This window comes from Micromys minutus (genome assembly GCF_963924665.1).
Source record: "Micromys minutus genome assembly, chromosome: 28".
Classification (NCBI taxonomy): Eukaryota; Metazoa; Chordata; class Mammalia; order Rodentia; family Muridae; genus Micromys; species Micromys minutus.
In genome coordinates, this window is record NC_137963.1 from 22805128 (window position 1) to 22825269 (window position 20142).

The 20142-nt window shown below is 40.5% G+C and overlaps 1 protein-coding gene across 1 annotated transcript in view; it reads right to left on the minus strand.

Moving 5' to 3' along the window:
- The window catches only part of TMEM38B (transmembrane protein 38B), a 42692-nt gene that overhangs the window by 22085 nt on the left and 465 nt on the right, over nt 1-20142 (minus strand). The gene's annotated exons all lie outside the window — the stretch shown is intronic.

Genomic DNA, 20142 nt, shown 5'->3' on the forward strand with positions numbered 1-20142 from the left:
AAGATTGATAAACCCTTAGCCAGACTAACGAGAGGGCAAAGAGAGAGTATCCAAATTAACAAAATCAGAAAGGAAAGTGGAGACATAACAACTGAAACTGAGGAAATTCAAGAAATCATCAGATCCTACTACAAAAGCCTATACTCAACAAAGCTGAACAATCTGGAGGAAATAGATGAATTCCTAGACAGACACCAGATACTAAAGTTAAACCAGGACCAGGTAAATCATCTAAATAATACCATAACACCTAAAGAAATAGAAGCAGTCATCAAAAGCCATTTTCCTAAGAATTTCATAAAGTCACTGTTTCTAATAGTTGAGTAGTAAGCCACTGAATAAAAATACCACGATTTTTGTATCCATTCATCCACTGAAAGACATCAGGATTCTTTCCAGCTTCTGGATATTATTAATAAGGCTGCTACGAAGATGGTAGAGCATGTGTCCTTATTGTATGTTGGAGCAACTTTGGGGTATATGCCCAGAAGTGGAATAACTGAGTCATCAGGTATGACTATGTCCAATTTTCTGAGGAACCACCAGACTGATTTCCAGAATGGTTGTACCAGCTTGCAACCCCACCACCAGTGGAGGACTGTTCCTCTTTCTCTGCATCCTTGCCAGCATCTGCTGTTATCTGAGTTTTTGATCTTAGCCATTCTGACTGGTATAAAGTGGAATCTCAGGGTTGTTTTGATTTGCATTTCCCTGACGACTAGGGATGTTGAGCAATTCCTTAGATGCTTCTCAGCCATTCAATATTCCTCAATTGAGAATTCTTTGTTTAGCTGTGTACCCCATTTTTTAATAGGATTGTTTGAGTCTCTGGAGTCTAACTTCTTGAGTTCTTAGTATACATTGGATATTAGACCTCTATCAGATGCAGGGTTGGTAAAGATCTTTTCCAAACTGTGGGCTGCCATTTTGTTTTCTTGACAGTGTCCTTAGCCTCACAAAAACTTTGCAATCTGATTAAATACCATTTCTCGATCCTTGATCTAAGAGCACAAGCCATTGGGGTTCTGTTCAGGAAATTTTCTCCTGTGCCTATGTGTTCTACATTTTCCCCCACTTTCTCTTCTACTGGTTTCAGTGTACCTGGTTTTATGTGGAGATCTTTGATTCACTAGCACTTGAGCTTTGTACAAAGAAATAAGGAAGGGTATATTTTCATTCTTCTGCATGCTGACTGCCAGTTGAGTCAACATCATTTGTTGAAAGAGGCTGTCTTTTCCATTGAATGTTTTCAGCTCCTTTGTCAAAAATCAAGTGATCATATGTGTGAGAGTTCATTTCTCAATCTGCTATTCTGTTCCACTGGTCTACGTGCCTATCTCTGTACCAATACATTGCAATTTATAACACAAGTGCTTTGTAATATAGCTTGATGTCAGGGATGGTGATTCCCAAAGAAGTTTTCTTGTTGTTGAGAATAGATTTAGTTATTCTGGGGTTTTTTTGGTTTTTTTTTTTTTTTTGTTTTTTTTTTTGTTTTTTTTTTTTTGTTTGTTTGTTTGTTTGTTTTTTGTTATTCCAGATGAATTTGCAAATTGATCTTTCCAACTCTGTGAAAAACTGAGTTGGAGTTTTGATGGGAATTGCACTGAATCTGTAGATTGCTTTTGGTAAGATGGCCATTTTTATAATGTTGATCCTTCCAATCCATGAGCTTGGGAGATTGTTCCATCTTCTGAGTACTTTTTCAATTTCCTATTTCAGAGATTTGAAGTTCTTGCCATAAATGTTCTTCACTTGGTTAGTTAGAGTCACACTAAGAGATTTCATATTTTTGTTGACTATTATGAAGGGTATCTTTTCCCTAAGTTCTCTCTCAGCCTGTTTGTCCTTTGAGTAGAGGAAGGCTACAGATTTGTTTGAGTTAATTCTATATCCAGCCACTTTGCTGTGGTTGTTTATCAGCTATAAAAGTTCTCTGGTGGAATTTTTGAGGTCATGTAAGTACACTATCATGTCATCTGCAAATAGTGATATTTTTCCTTCTTCCTTTCCTATTTGTATCCCTTCGATTCCATTTGGTTGTCTAATTGCTCCAGCAAAGACTCCAGTACTATGTTGAATAGGTAGGGGGAAGGTTGGCAGCCTTGTCTAGTCCCTGATTTTAGTGGGATTGCTTCAAGTTTCTCACCATTTAGTTTGATGTTGGCTATTGGTTTACTGTATAATGCTTTTATTATGTTTAGTTATGGGCCTTGGATTCCTGCTCTTTCCAAGACTTTTAACATGAGGGGTGTTGAATTTTGTCAAATGTTTCTCAGCATCTAGTGAGATGACCATGTGTTTTTTTTTTTTTCTTTGAGTTTGTTTATATGGTGGATTATGTTGATGAATTTCCATTTACTAAACCATCCCTTGCATCCCAGGGATGAAGCCTACTTGATCATGGTGAATAATCATTTTGATATGTTCCTAGATTAAGTTTGCAAGAATTTTATTGAGTATTTTTGCATCAATGTTCATAAAAAAAGATTGGTCTGAAGTTCTCTTTGCTTGTAGGGATTTTGTGTAGTTTAGGTATGAGAGTTATTGTGACTTTGAAGAATGAGTTGGGTAGTGTTCCATCTGACTCTATTTTGTGGAATAGTTTGGAGAGTATTGGTATTAGGTCGTCAATAAATGTCTGATAGAATTCTGCACTGAACTCATCTTATCGTGAGCTTTGTTTGTTTGGGAGGCTTTTGATGACTGCTTCTATTTCTTTAGGTGTTATGGGATTGTTTAGATGGCTTATCTGGTCCTGATTTAACTTTGTCATCTGGTATCTGTCTAGAAATTTATCCAGTTCCTCCAGATGTTTCAGTTTTGTTGAGTATAGGCTTTTGTAGTAGGATCTGATGATTTCCTGAATTTCCTCAGTTTCAGTTGTTATGTCTCCACACTCATTTCTGATTGTTAATTTGGATACTCTCTCTTTGCCCTCTAGTTAGTCTGACTAAGGGTTTATCAATCTTATTAATTTTCTCAAAGAACCAGCTCCTTGTTTTGTTGATTCTTTGTATGGTTATTTTTGTTTCTTTCTTGGTTGATTTCTGCTCTAAGTTTGATTATTTCCTGCAGTCTACTCCTCTTGGGTGTATCTGCTTCTTTTTGTTCTAGACTTTTCAGCTGTGCTGTCAAGTTGCTAGTGTATGCTTTCTCCAGTTTCTTTTTGGAGGCACAAAGCTATGAGTTTTCCTCTTAGTACTCCTTTAATTGCATCCCATAGGTTTGGGTATGTAGTGTTTTCATTTTCATTAAATTCTGCAAAATCCTTAATTTTGTTCTTTATTTCTTCTTTGACCATGCTATCTTTGAGTAGAGCATTGTTCAGCTTCCATGTGTATATGGGCTTTTTGTTGTCTTTGTTGTTATTAAAGACCAGCCCTTGTCCATGGTGATCTGATAGGATGCATGAGAGTACTAAATCTTCTTATATCTATTGAGGCTTGTTTTGTGACCGACCATATGGTCAATTTTGGAAAAGGTGCTGTGAGGTACTAAGAAGGTGTATTCTTTTGTTTTAGGATGAATTGTTCTGTAGATGTCTATTAATTCCACTTGGTTCATAACCTCTGCTAGTTTCACTGCCTCTCTGTTCAGTTTCTGCTTCCATGATCTGTCCACTGATGAGAGTGGGATGTTGAAATCTCCCACTATTATTGTGTGTGGTACAATGTATGTTTTGAGCTTTAGTAGGGTTTATTTTATGAATATGGATGCTCTTGTATTTGGAGCATATATGTTAAGGTTGAGGATTAATTCTGATAAATTTTCCCTGTAATGAGTAAAAAGTGTCCTTCCTTATCTTTTTTGATAACCTTTGGTTGAAAATCTACTTTATTCGATATTAGAATGACTACTCCAGCTTGTTTCTTGGGGCCTTTTGCTTGTTGGGTCTTTTCCCAGCATTTTACTCTGAGATAGTGTCTGTCTTTGTCTCTGAGATGAGTTTCCTGTATGCAGCAAAATCCTGGATTCTGTTTATGTATCCAGTCTGTTAGTCTATGTTTCTTTATTGAGGAATTGAGTCCATTTATGTTAACAAATATTAAGGAATAGTGATTGTTGTTTCTTACTATTATTGCTGCTAGAAGTAGAGTTATGTCTGTGTGTCTTTCTTCTTTTCGTTTTCTTGCTTAGTTTTTTACTTATTTTTCTAGAATGTAGTTTCCCTCCCTGTATTGGGTTTTCCATCTATTATTCTTTGTAGGGCTGGATTTGTGATCAGATATTGTGTAAATTAATTTTGTCCTGGAATATCTTTGTGTCTCCATCTATGGTGATGGATAGTTTTGCTGGATATAATAACCTGGGCTGATATTTGTGTTCTCTTCATGTCTATATGCTGTCTGTCCAGGATCTTCTAGCTTTCATAGTCTCTATTGAGAAATTAGGTGTAATTCTGATTGGTCTCCCTTTATATATATTGGTCCTTTTTCCCTTACTGCTTTTAGTATTCTTTCTTTGTTTTTTTTTTTTCTCTCTCTCTCTTTTACAACTTTATTTTTAAAAAAGAGGGATATATATACAGATTTTTAAAGGCATTTTGGCATAACACTATATGAATATATATATATATATTTGTCAGTACTTAAATTTTTTAGAGGTTTGATAGCATGCATTGAAATCCCACTAGTTACCATAAGCATAAAGTACATGTAGGACAGAATGTAACATGGAAACAGTCTGTTTTCTTGGTGAGTATAGATTAAGCATAATGATCTTTGAATACCAAAAACTGCCACAAGGATATATTCTTAGCTCTTAGATTGTTAATGATTTAATGTCCAGGTGTACCACACTCTGAGAGGGTACTATACCTTTATTTTTTTCCTAAGAAGAATTGAGGCTTTCATTTTTTGGCCTTTGTTTTTCTTGAGCTTCATATGGCCTGTGAGTTGTTTCTGGGGTATTCAGGGCTTTCTGAGGTTACTGTCCAATTATCAGTGACTGCATATTATATCTGTTCTTTTGTGACTGGGTTACCTCACTCAGGATGATATTCTCTAGATGTATCCATTTTCTTAGGGATTTCATAAAGTCATTGTTTCTGATAGCTGAGTAGTACTCCATTGTGTACATATACCACAATTTTTGTATCCATTCATCTACTGAAAGACATCTGGGTTTATTCAAGCTTCTGGTTATTATAAATAGAGCTGCTATGAACATTGTGATGCATGTGTCTTTGTTGTATATTGGAGTGTCTCTGGGGTATATGCCCAGAAGTGGAATAACTGGGTCTTCAGGTAGGACTATGTCCAATTTTCTGAGGAACCACCAGACTGATTTCCAGAGTGGTTGTACCAGCTTACAACCCCACCACCAGTGGAGAACTGTTCCTCTTTCTTCAAATCCTTGCCAGCATCTGCTGTCATCTGAGTTTTGGATCTTGGCCAATCTGACTGGTGTGAGGTGGAATCTCAGGGTTGTTTTGATTTGCATTTCCCTGGTGGCTAATGATGACAAGCACTTCCTTAGATGTTTCTCAGCCATTCGACATTCCTCAACTGAGAATTTTTTGTTTAGCTCTGTGCTCTATTTTTTAATTGGATTGTTTGATTCTTTGGAGTCTAACTTCTTGAGTTCTTTGTATACATTGGATATTAGACCTCTATCAGATGTGCGGTTGGCAAAGATCTTTTCCCAATCTGTTTGCTGCCTTTTTGTTTTCTTGACAGTGTCCTTAGCCTCACAGAAACTTTGCAATCTCATTAAGTCCCATTTCTCGATCTTTGATCTTAGAGCACAAGCTACTGGTGTTCTGTTCAGGAAAATATCCCCTGTGCCTACGTGTTCTATGGTTTTTCCCTACTTTCTCTTCTAATAGTTTCAGTGTACCTGGTTTATCTTTGTTTGTTTTGAACACTTGGTGTTTTGACTACTATGTGTTGGGAAGAATTTCTTTTCTGGTCCAATCTATATGGAGTTCTGTAGGCTTCTTTTATGCTCATGGCCAGCTTATTCTTATGGGTAGGGAAGTTTTCTTCTACGATTTTGTTGAAGATATTTACTGTGCCTTTTAGTTGATATTCTTCGCCCTCTTCTATTCCTATTATCCTTAGGTTTGGTCTTCTCATTGTGTCCTTCATCTCCTGTACATTTTGGGTTATTGGTTTTTACATCTTCTCTGACTCTTTTGTCTATGTTTTCAATGTTGTCTTCAGGCCCTGAGATTCTCTCTTCTATCTCTGTTGGTGATGCTTGCATCTGTGACTCCTGATTTCTGTTTTAGGTTTTCTATCTCCAGGGTTGTCTCCTTTTGTGTTTTCTTTATTGTTTCTATTTTCATTTTCAATTACTTCTTCTGTTTGGTTGTGTTTTCCTGTAGTTCCCTGAGTGATTTTTGTGTTTCCTCTTTAAGAGCTTTTTAATTTGTTTATGTGTGTCCTTTCTGTGATGGTTTAAGGAAGTTATTCATGCTCTTCTCCAAGATCTCCACCATCATCATGAAGTATCATTTCAAGTCTGAGTCTTCTTTTCTGAAGTGTTTGGCAATCCACTACTTGCTGTGGTGGGGGAGCTGGGTTCTGATGTTGCCAGGTTGTCTTGGTTTCCATCGCTTAAGTTCTTTCATTTTCCTCTTGCCATCTTGTTATCTGTGATTATAGGTGGTCTTGTTGTCAGTGACTGGCGCCTGTCTTTCCTGTGTATCTAATGGCCCGTGGGTTCAGAAAGAAAATTGCTTCTGAGTGTTCGGCTTTTTGTGGGCAAGCAGTGCGTTCTGGTGGCAGTGACTCAGCTCTGTCTTTGTGGGATCAGGTGTGGGAGCTCTTGTGAGGCTGTTCTGGGAGCTCAGCCCTCTGCCTACAGGTCCTGAGTACAACTGTCGGGGGTACCTGGTTCTTTCTCTAGGCCACAACAGACCCTTTTCCAGAGAGTACAGTACTCTCTGCTCTCTGAAAACTGCCAGTGTGCTCTCCTTGGGCCTATGTGCCAGGCTTACCTCTGGTCCAGGTGTAAGAGGGCCTAATCTTCAAGCACTGCCTTTTCCGGGCAGACCCCAGTTCCCTCTGACAAAGGCTTGGGCCTTACTGTGGGCTGGAAAGGAACCTTTTCCACAAGCACCGCCTAGCCCTCTCTGCACTCTGGTTACTCACAGCACAATCTCACCAGGCCTGTGCCCCAGGATCTCTGCTGGTCCAGGTAGAAAAGAGCCTGTGCATTTAGTCCGCCAACACGGCCTTTCTGGGCAGATCCCAAGTTCCTCTCTAGAGATGAGTTCTTAAAATGGAAGGTCTATCTGAATAAGATTTAAAGTGCGGCATACAGCCATCGCTATGAAGATATATTCCTAAAGTAACTGACTACTTCTGATAAGCTCACATGAGAGTGTTTTTTCTAACAAAAAATTAGCATTACCTTTATCCTGCACTCAGCATTCACTGGATAGTAAGTGGACCCATATACATCCACACTTCCCTTTACCCATCAAAACAATACAAATCAAATGTACTGTGTGCTTATTTGTTTCTCATCAAGCCTAGCAAATAACATTTCTCACAAGCTCAATTTACTCACTGCATTTAAGATTTCATCAGATTCTTGATCTTGTCCACAAGTCATAGTCAATTTAAGACTTAATCTTTGAGATTTTAAAGGTAACCTTGGTAAGGACTAGGTACTCTAAAACTGTTATGATGACAAAAAAAAAAAAAAATTCAAATTATTTCAAACCACTTAAGCATTCAAATCCTGCTACCATTAGTTTCCCTTACAGAGTGTTCTCACAGTTCGCACAAGGAGTTAGGGGTGCCCAGAGGCTTCTGGGTAGGGCCACAATCTCTTTTGCATTGAATTGTATCTTATATAAAATGAAAACAGTATATACTTTATAAGGACCTGTTTATGCTGAGCACACAGCAGGGGCTGCTGGCCGATGTACTTACTGAATGGACGAATATGGAAGCAGAGGTAAAACACGCACTAAATGAAAGCATTGGAATGGACGAATACGGAAGCAGTGGTAAAACACGCACTAAATGAAAGCATTGGAATGGACGAATACGGAAGCAGTGGTAAAACACGCACTAAATGAAAGCATTGGAATGGACGAATACAGAAGCAGCGGTAAAACACGCACTAAATGAAAGCATTGGAATGGACGAATATGGAAGCAGCGGTAAAACACGCACTAAATGAAAGCATTGGCTGCTTCTCATTCACTCCTGTGCCAAGAATATCACTATTTTGTGGAACGGCAGGGTAGGCATGATGGGCCATGTCAGAGAAAGTAAATGCAACAGTCCTTACGTCAATGAACTAACATGGATTAGACAAAAGACTCAGGAAGAGAAGCAAGAGCTCTCGGCGAGGACTGGTCCTATTTGACTTCATTTTCAAAATTATGTCAGTAAGAAAAGCTTCTCTAGCTCACACTATATTATTTGGAGATATGGATGTGTGTGTGCATATGCATGTGTGTGTGGTATATGTGTTTGGGTATTTACACGTGTGGGTGGGTACACGTGTACATGGGTGTGTATGAACATGTGTGGACATGTATATAGAAGCTCACAGTTGACATTGGTAACTTCCTTAATTTCCACCCATTTTGTTTACTGAGGCAGGGTCTCTCTCTGAACCCTGGCTCACCAATCCCAGCTAGGCGAGCTAGCCAGGATGCACCAGAGATTCCGACTGTGATCCAGGACTGGGATTAGAAGTGGCCAGCATACCTGCCAGGCTTTTACATGGGCTCTGGAATGCAAACTCCTCTCTTATGCTTGTATAGCAAGTGCTTTATGCACATTGCCCTAGCCTCAAATCACTTCATTTTTAACATACATTTAGGAGCAAGAGAAAAAATTCTCTGTTCTACCTTAAGATATTTCAAATATGCTATCAACATAATTATTTTCCCAAATATTCTTTGCAAAGGCTGTCACACTGCCACCTAAGTTGAATTTAAGTACATCAAGTACAAGATGGCTGGAGTACAACCACATATGAACTTTAATACCAAATACTCCAGTGAGCAGTGATGGACAGCCAGAGGAAGACATGACAGACAGTGACCAACGATGGAATGAAGCCTGTACCATATATACCCTCCTAGAGCTGGAAAGGCACAGGGCAGTGGCTGTGCTGGGAAGGGCAGTGGTCAGAGACATGAAGAGTAGCCCGGTCATATGACCCAGGTCACAATAAACCCTTTGCAGCTCACAGTAGAAGCTTGTTTCCTTCCAACCAACAAAATCAGGAGCTGGCAAACTACTTATATTGGTTAGATGTATTTCAGACACTGTAAGCTATACAGTATCTGCTTAATCATCCAGCCCCAACTTGGCAAAAAGCAGTCATAGCTGATGTGTAATGGAGTGAAAATGCTACATTCCATTGAGAGTTATTTTACTAAGAATGGAAGATAACATCATATCATAAGACACGTCCACGAATTCACTGAGAATCACACAAACAAATTCCCAAATGAACCTACAGACTGAGCCTAAAACAGCGCCACTGGTCTAACAAGGCCTGGTGGCACTCTTCAGGACGGCAAGCATGACCTTTCTATGCTGTTCTCAGCCTAGAACCAGGGCAGTAGTGTGTATCTCTTTTTGAAAACCACTGAGCTATAGTTTTCTTTTTGTTTATTTTTTATTTTTAAAAACAAATACATATTGTAAATTGAGCATAGTTTCCTCAGGTCTCTGTTCTCACCTTTTTCTTCTACCTCTTCCTGGTAGAACCACTGCACTGTAGATATTTTCAAAACAGTTAACATCCAGCTGCCAAGTGGTTGCTATGGCATCCAGAAAGGGGCGTGAGGTGATCCAGCTTTCTTAAAGCTTCTGTCTGAGGTCATTAAGTTTCTGAACAATACTAACATGTTTTTGTTTTGGCCGACCCTATGGCTCTTTTTTAAAAAGGGAGAGGGAGTAGGGGTGGGGAGAGAGTTCAGTCAGTATAGGACATAAGCTTAATCCCCAGAATCCACTTAAGACAACAACAGGACAAACAGGGTAGTGTAGAGGTGACAGGTGGAGACAGGCAGATCCCTGGCTGGACAGTCCTCCAGAATCATGAGTTCCAAGCAACAGTGAGACTGGCTCAACAAAAGCACAGGCATCTTGGGAAACCAGACCTGATGCTGACCACTGGCTTGTGTCAACACAGGCACACACACACACAGACACACATACACAGATACACAAAGATACACACACACAGACACACACACACACAGACACAGCCACACACACACACAAAGACACACATACACACACAGAGACACAGCCACACACAAAGACACAGACACACACAGACATATATACACAAAGACACACACACACAAATACACAAACGGGGGAGGGGGGAGGCAGGGCAGAAGAGAAATAGATAAAAAGAAGGAACACACACACACACACAAGCAAAAAAGGAACAAAAAGGAGGCTGGGGAAATGACTTTGTATGTAAAATACCTGCCTTGCAAGCACGAACAGCTGAATTTGATCCCTAGAACCATGGAAAAAAAGAAAGAAGAAAAATCCAGGGGTAGTGGTACAAAAGCCCACACTGGTGAGGGAAAGACAAGTACAGCCATGGGACTCAGCCCAGGTCACCACGCTCAGTCTCAAATGGGGGTTTGGGTGGGGGTGGCTGGAAGGCATTCCTGAAGAAGAAACAGCCAAGCTCATCCTGTGGCCACCACATACACTAACAAATGTACATGCACAACTACTGTGGTAGTTTGAACAAGAATGCCCCACAGTATTGGATTCTCAGTTTGTGACACTATTTGGAAATGTTATAAAGCTTTGCTGAGGGGGTGGTAGGATCTTCCCCTAATAAATAAACATTACAAGGGTCCGACCACTGGGTGAGTAAGCAGGACTTCCAGGTCAGAGAGAGGGAGAGGAGGGAGGAGAAAGGAACAGCGCCAGTTTTGGACTGGGGAGAGTAAGGGAGACAGGCAGAATATAGGAAGCCAGAAGCTGTTGTTTCAAGAATTTCTAACAGAATAGTTTGTAAAATTAGGATGCCAAGTTCTGCACAAGCGATTGTGTTACCTGTTGATACTAAGCTAAGATTGTGTGGTGTTTTCCTTCATGCAACGACTCAACTGGGTTCCAGAGATAAAGGTAATGGCAGCAGAGCGTGGGTGCACAAGAGTGCACCCCAGCCAGCCTTGGGAATCTGGAAGCTTGGGGCAGGCATGGCATTAGCCCGCTGTGGGGACTCAGTGAGCCAAGGATAGGAAAGAGTAATTTCGGGGCTCTAAGTCTCTAAACTCAGAGAAGTAAATTACAGACTAGTGTGTGTGTGTATATACTAGTCTATAATTAGTGTTTCTAACGAGGCAGAAGGATAGTTAGGTGGATGGGTGGTGGGTGGATAGATAAGTGGATAGAAAAATAGATGCACATGTAGCGGCAGAGGTAGGAGCTAGGTAGCTCCTTTAAGCTTACTTTTTAAGATGTAAAGACTTTTAACTTTCAGGAAACTAAAAACTGACCAATTCAGCTAGCCTTGCTAGCTGCAAATCCCAGCCCTTAGGATTAGGAATGGACAAGGCTTCTGAAAATGGCTTATGTGGATGGAACTCAGGACCCCATGTTGTGTCACAAGCACGTTACAAACTAAACTCCAGCCGAGGTCTAGGTCCCTTCTGATACAACCTTCCTCATTCCACACTGGATAGAACACATTCTAGTTTTTAAATCATACAACAAAGGATGCTTCTGAAGATCACAGATGCCATCTTCTTATCTAGATATTAATTACATAGACTGATACGTTTTGGACACTACCAGGCCACAGATTTATGACTTCTGTCCTTTTTGATGCATATATAAGCATCCATAAAAACTGCAAGGTATGCTATTACTTTCCCCCTGTCCTTAACACCAAATTAACAATAAATTCTTAATACATTAACCTTTCATCTCCCACAAACTAGACAGAGGAACAGTGGTATCCTTTGTTTCTGGATTTAATTATAAAAATAGTAGAGAAATTTCCTTGTGGTGTGGAAATTATAAAAATCATGGAGGAAAAAAACACGATAAATGACAACTTATTGAGACTTGTAAATATTGAAAACCCAGAACATTAAGGAGGCTGCAGAGAGAAAGCAAGCAGTGAACAGGAAGAAATGAACTAACAAGACCTGGAGTCAAGAACAAGCTCTATAATTTACTACCCACGTGCCCTAGGAAGGATACTTCATTCCCCAAACTCCATATCTGTCCAATGCATGCACCAGCACAGAAGTACGTAGGGATTATAGATATCCTGCTGAAATGGTCTTCGTGGAGCGGAATTCAATAACTGTCATTACTGTGTGAGAATGACGGTGCTGCTGTATGAGACACTACTAAAGGACAAGAAGAGCTTTATTTAGGGTAGCTATCTTTTGTTTTGGGAGCCTCCGTGTCTAACATAGGTCCTGAAGGAGAATGCTGTTTAGTAACGATGTGATTTAACGAAGCACACATGATTTGAATGTTAGGAAAATAGTTGTTGAAGACGTCAGACTGGAATGAAGATGTCATGGATAGAAGAAATAATTGTAGATTAAATTTCAGAAGGCAGGGGATGCAGCTCAGTTGCTGAAGGCCTTGCTCACCATGCAGCAGGCACAAGCACTGCAAGAGAAACGTTGCTGAAGGCTCGTGATGCCAGCACTCAGGAGATGGAAGCAAGAAGGCCTGCATGTCATCGTGTCCTCTGGTTCAAACGTAGGCTGGGGCACGTAAGTGCTTGAGGGGAGGGTCTTAGAGAACAGACAACTGGTTTCGAACAAAGACTTAATTGTTGTGTTTTTTGAAAAAGGGTCTCCATATGCCTTAGGATCTTAGGATCATCCCTTGTCAGCCTCCTGAGAACTGAGACTTCTAATCTTCACCGTAGAACATGCCGCCACAGCCAAATTAGTTTCTTTAAGATTTATGAAAATAACAGTTGCACTCAGGAGACCCCTAGGGCAGTGCTTCTCAACCTTCCTAATGCTTGCGACCCTTTAATACAGTTCCTCATGCTGTGCTGACCCCAATTATAAAACCAAAAACAACAACAGAAATAACAAAAAAAAATGTCTAAAGGAGAGAAAATCATAATTACAAAATAATGTAGGATAAAGCTGATGGTGTAGCCAAGGGTGGCGGTGTTCACCTCCACTCCCAGCACCGGGGGCTCAGCTAGCTGCCTGCTCTTTGTGGGAGTTCCAAGCTAGTCAGAGTTACATGGTGAGACTGTCTCATAAAAAATAAAAAATAAATAAAAGAAAAAAGAAAAAGAAAAAAAGCTAGGTGTGGTGGCACATCCCCTAAATCCCTGCACTCCGGAAGCAGGGGAAGGCTATTCTCTGAGTTCAGGACAGTCAGGGCTACAGACAGACAGACAGATCTTACACTACTAGCTGCAGCCCTAAACTGCAGACAATTGGATGCCAAGGAACTAGAATTAATTATAAGACAAATGGGGGTAAGGGGGAAAGATACAACTCACATTAAGGCACTTATGTTTTTGTCTTCGATTATGAGCAAAAGTAATCTAGAAAGAGAAGGATGCTACTGTTCCCTTGGGTTTGAATAACTGTGACTATCGCGCTGCAGAGATGGCTCAGTAGTTGAGAGCACTTGGTGTTCTTTCAAAGAACCCAAGTTCAACTGTCAGCACCCATGTTGGGTAGCTCACAACTGTGTACAAGTCCAGTTCCAGGGGATCTGGTGTTCCCCTGGGACCTGCACACATGTATACATACCTCTACAGACATTCGCTCATACACATCATTTAAAACATAATAAATCTAAAGAAAAAAGGACCCTCCAATCTCAGCTACACAAATATGAGGGGAAGTTCTCCAAACTGTTGGGAAAGAATATTCTTATCACCACACAAAGAAACACAGGAACAAGACAAAAGGAACCTAGCAAGACAATTTCTTTTTAGAGGGCAAGCAAGGAAATTTGATACATTTTTTAATCCTCACAAAGGAGTCTAAAACCTCTCCCCACTGGCTAAGTAACATCCTCACAGTCTTCCATGTTGGCAAGTTGTGAAAGAACTGAGGCATCAGACTGAGAAAGGGATCTTCAGTCTGGGAATGCAGTGGGCCTTCTTAACAAAAGTGCTATCAGTAAAGATTGGTGTAAAAAGTGTTCAGAGCAGGGGGTGGTAAAGATTTGGGTTTCTTGCCATAAAACTTTCATGGCGCTGGCCACCCTTGAGGGAAAACAGTTCCTCACAAACCTTTTATTCTCTAACCTACACGGAGATTACACAGAGAGAATACAAATGGGTGGGTTCCAAGGAGTGACAGAGATGGGAAAGTAAAACAGTCTTAAAGAATAACCAGTTTGAAAAGGGAGAAGAGATGAACCAGCTAGGGACAGGGTTCAGCTAGTGGAGTGTTTGTTGAGCATGTGGCGTGATTTTGATGCGCAGTACCACATGAAGCCAGATGTGGTGACACGGACCTGTAATCCCAGCTTTCACCGAGGAGGAGGTAGACGAACCAGAAACTCATCCTCAGCCACAGAGCAAGCTCAAAGCTAGCCTGGAGTATATGAGACTCAGTCTCAAAAGACGTGAACAAGGTGCTAGAGCAAACAAGTCTTCTGTCTCCTCTGTGAGCAGCCCTACAGAAATGCTGGCGGGATCAGTGTGTTGACTGGTTTGCTTGCTTGTTTTTCTGTGATGAGGGTTGAACCCAGATATCAGCACATGCTAGCCAAGTACTCCACTTCCAAGTTCTGTCCCCAGTCCCAGGTCGCATTCTTTAATTTTATTTTATCTCAATCACCAGCTAGAGAATCTTCTATGAGTGTCTCTGACTCTTCTACATGATCCAGAACCAATGGTATTCTAGTATCTGCTATAATCCAGTGGACTATTCTGGAAATGGCTCATCAGTTGTTGCTAAAATACCAATCTAAGCTCTCCTTTACCACCCCACTTACTGTGAGAAGCATGAAGACTCCTTTGCGCCTCTCCTCAAAAATAGTTCAATATCACCAGCTCTTGAATCCCTGTTCACAGGCATGGCTAATGGCTGCCATCTCTGAGCAGGCTGTCGGAGGTCTGCCCGCAGTGTGGGCGGCACACAGCTGTCACTGTGAGTGTGAAATGGAACTTACCATGTGTCAGCCACACCAACAGGAGGCTGTCATAGCTTCCTCTGGTGGGGGATGGCCACACTGGAAAGAACTATGGGACCAGAACTGAAGCCACCCACACTCCCTCCTTCACAGCAACAGCGCTGTTCCTGCTGCACCTGCCGCCAATGTCCGGATGCAGAGCTCATTTTTATAAAACACACTTAAGGTACATTTGTGTGGGTTGTGTGCTGTGTGTGTTGTGCTGTGAACACATACTTGAGCGTGTTCCAACGTATTCTAATGATATGTCATTTTAAAACTGCCTGAATTATTTTAATGGCTGGGAAAAAATATCTTGAAAAAAAGAAGGTAATGACTAATCAATAATCTTCTACTGTTAGGCGGATATGCTGTTCCAGAGTTTGCTGGGAGGAGAGGGGTGCTGAGACAGTGCCCAGGATGGCCTTGAATTCCTAGGGCCGTGTATGAGTAAGGGAAGGACTACGCTCCCTGCACATGCATGAATGGAGCTTTGCTGTACCGTGGGCTCTAGGGCTCTGGAAAAGTGCTCACTGGGGAACTGACGGTGTGATGAAGCTCAAGACCACCCGGAGGAGACCTCCAGATGCCATCCAGAGTCTAATTAGCCAGATTTATTAAAACTGCTAGCAGGGCTGCAGTCTCTAACCCAAATCAGAATACTTCATATCTGTGGTATTTGCAGGTATGTGAACAACTGCCTAGCACTCCATGCACACAGCAATAAGAACATTTACAGAAGCCAGAGCAAGCAGTTAATCATTTCACAGCAGTTACACAATCCTTGGGAAGAGGCAAGAAGTCAGGGTTGGTAGAAACTTATCAGGAATTTAGGCCAGAGACAAATGGCTAACATGGGTGCCTAGCACAAAGTGGAGGTTTCCTAGGCCATCAAGAAGCACTGTCAATTGGTAAGCATGGATATAGTAAGGGATGATCTAATTAAACGTTGGATGAGACATACACATACCAGGGCTTCCGTTCTAAATTAAGGGAAAGAAATGCTGACCACACAGGCAAAGAACACAAGCTAATCACTGTACCTACAGTCAGTCTGTACAAATATATTTTAATCAAAATGAAGAGAGAAAAGATACAGGAAAATCTATAAAAAACTATCATAGGGCATAAGACAGATGCACAAAACTCAGAGACACTTAAGAATAAATAACTAGGTGGGGTAGGGAGATGGCTCCACCGGTAAACTGCATGCCATGTGAGCCCGAGGACCTGCGTCAGATCCCTGGTGCCAACAGAAGAGCTGGGAGTAGCAAGGCACACAGCCATAAGCCAGTACCTGATGAGCACAAACAGGTAGATCTCTGCAACCCATAGGCCAGCTAGACAACCCGTGAGACCAGCTTCACTGAGAAAACACGTCTCAAGGAGAAACAGGATCAAGGAAGATATCCAACACTGGCACCTATAATCATGCATGTACACGTTTCCATAAATACATACATACACCATACGGAAAGACAGTAAGTCTGAACTAATGAAAGACCTAGACATACATATGTGCTCTGACAGACTTGAAAATCTAAAGGAGACAGGTGGCTCCTCAGAAAAGTACAAATTACCAAGCAACTTACAATTGATGACAAAAGAAGAAAACATCTACCCATTAGAATGTATTAAGACCAGCTTGGGGGGGGGCACCTTTTAATCCCAGAACCCTGGAGGCAGAGGCATGTGAATCTCTGTGAGGTTGAGATCAGCCTCATCTACAGAGTGAGGCCCAGGACAGGCAGGGCTACACAGAGAAATCCTGTCTCCGAACAAAAGAATGAGCCAAGAAAGAAATACACAGACTTCATAGTTGAAGTCTACTAAAGACCTAAAACCAGGCAATGCCTATTAAATATGTCATCTTGACCCAAACCTATTTTATGAAAAACAGCAGAGCCTTACTGCCCAAACTAGAAATGGATAGCACAACAAAACCATCTAATGTGCAAACACCAATCACAAACATGAAGAAAACAAGCAGACATCAAGGATTAGCAAATCAAATCGCTACATTGAAATGGTACATAAAGCAAGTCAGGTTTGTTCCAAGAATGAAAGAATGATTTATAATCCCTCAGTTTAGTAATTATACTCACGTAATCTATAGTATACTTCCACAAGAAAAGCAGTATGGATAATGGTCAATTTCAATATATGTCTTCTATTTTGGTTTTTGAAACAGGGTCTTGCTATATAGCCCAGGCTTGTCTTGAACTTTCCCCAATCTTCTTGTCTTTGCTTCCCAAGTACTAGGATTACAGACATTATTCACCAATCCTAATCAGTAGGTTTCTGTTCTAAAACAACAACAAACAAACCAAAAACTTGATAAAATGTGTCACCTATTTGGGTGGTAAACAAAGAGGGATGGCCTGGAAAGTTAACAAATACCAAATACCGGAAGGATTTCTCACAGGACACCTCCACAAAGTCCACAGAAAACCTCACATTTCATTAACCTGTAGAAGCATCCTCACTAAATCGAGAAGTAAGGAAAACTACAGTCAGTATTACTACTGGTCACCACCAGCTGTTTCACATGAGGCTAGAAAAGGAAATATGCTTCTTGGCTACAAGCAATACGACAAACTTAAGCCAAAGAGAACTTACTGGAAGAATTTCAGCAACTCCCAAAAGAAATTCTAAGCTAAAGATAGCAAATAAATACTAGGGACCTGCAAATGGCCACACAGAAGAGTGATCTCTGTAATAGGACATGACCAGGTCAGTTGGCCACTCTGCCAAGATCACTGAGTTCCAAGTGTGCTTTGCAGTAATTCATCAATGAGATGCAAAGGCTTGCAAAGAAATACCCACCTACCACCAATCTTTTAGAGAAAGGTTAAAGGGTGTGTGTGTGTGTGTGTGTGTGTGTGTGTGTGTCCTACTCTATCATGGTCAATCTTACTCCTCCCAGACAGGATCCCCAGCTGACCTCGAGGTAGGCTAGCAGTCACAAAGACCCAGCAATCCTGTCTCTCCCAAACCCCCAAGGAGCTCAGGTTACAAGCACATATAGCTACTCTCAGCTTTTTTCATAAATCCTGGGGATTTGATCTCAAGGCCTCAGACTTGTGCACATAGCTCTCTTACCCACTAAGCTGTCCAATAGCTTCCTTTTGTAACCATACACTTAGCTTTGTCTTTTAGAGCAAAAGTCTAAAACATGGGAAAGGCATATAAATAAGGAGCTGGAGATAGGGGTCAATGGTTACAAGAACTTACTACTCTTACAGTGGACCTGGTTGTTTCCAGCCTCCTCAATGGATGGCTCAGAAACACCTCTAACTTAACTCCAGCTCCAAGGAAAGCTGACCCAGTGGCCTCTGCAAGCACCTGTACTGATACACACGTGTGTGAGAGCACACACACACACACACTTAAAAATAATAAAAACAAATATATTTGTAAAAAATCATAAATCAGAATTACTATAATCTCTGGTATGGGACCAATCTTCCTGAAACAATATATAAATACTAAAAGTGATAAAGAAGATCTGTCGACAAAAACAGATCTGTCTGTTAAAAGAAAAAAAAAAAAAGTAAATAGATTTAACCATAAACTTTTAAAAACTTCTGCACTAAAAGCTAAAACTTACCAAGAGGAAAAAGAAAAAGCTTCAGCACTTACATGAAAGATCCATGATGGATGAAGAGAATCAATTAAATAAAACAACCATTTACATCCTGACAAATAGGCAAAAGATTCTCGGCATTTACAGGAACTAAATACAAATGATCAACAAACCAAGGAAGCACACACATTAATAGCCATGAAAAATGCAAATGAAGACGGTTTTCTATGGAAATGGCAAGATGGTGAGGACTGAAAATAATGACTACTCTTCACGTTAAAAGTCCCTCTAACACACGCCCTGGATGCTTGCGTAGGCGTTCTCCTGTGAATGCTATCATTTACTAGTACTGGGAGAAACGCAAATTCCCCTCCATGTTAATTAGCATTCAATTATTCAAGTGATTCTCAACTTTTGGACCCATATAGACCCCTAAAATTTAAAGAAGGCATGAATGGTTTGCCAGGGTTTGGGGGAAGAGACTACAAAGGGGTAAAGGGGACGTGGAATAGAAAAATACTTTCTATTTGTATCATGACAGTGGTTCTATTACAGTCTTTATTCAAAATCATATAACTTTGAGATTAAAAATAGTGAATATACTTATGTAAATCATACCTTGAAAAAACTACTTTTAAAATTCCTTGGCCTGGAGCTACACTCAGTGGGAGAGCATTTCAGTAGCTTCTATCTCCAGGAACAAGGTACGGCCTAGAGTTTTTGTTTACATTTCTAAATGCTAAATATAAATAGTTTTAAAAGCTTTTACATATAGATTTTAAAATAAAGCATTAGATGTAAATAATGTGTTCTTTACCAAAATCACTATTATCCAAAGCAAGAAAGTATTTTGTGAGAAAAGGTACATCGTTGTCTAGTTAGGCAAATTTCTTAAATGCCTAGCCTCAAAGAGAAATGTGTGGTTAGAATCGTCAGCTGCTTACGACACTGTAAGTCACATGGCCATGGGAAACTTCACTGTACACTCATAAAGGCAAGAAACAATAGCCTCTGAATACATTATGAAAATAATGAATTTTACAGTGTATGACAGGGAAGCACATGGAAAATGAGCCACACTTTGGAAACGTCTGATTTAGTCAATACAAGATAATATCAGATTCTGGCTATGAAACAGTAACAAAACTGTAGTTTTAATCAGAGAAACAGAATCCCAAGCAGATAACATGTTCTTCAACGAGTTAGACATAGAAACTGTCAAACACATATTAGAGTCAAGGGTTTAAAGAATTAGTAGCCCAGACAAAATAACACAATCAAATCATCCTTAACCCTTTACCCTTCACCTGCTGGACAAGACAAGGCAGAGACATAGCTGAAGTCAGTGAAATGTCTGAATTCAACGACAGAGACTGAGAAAAATAATGGGAAGGTGGGTAACTTTAAACCCACATTCACTGTGAGAGACAGGAGAACAAACACTGCTCTTTGGTCACAACACTCACGGAACTC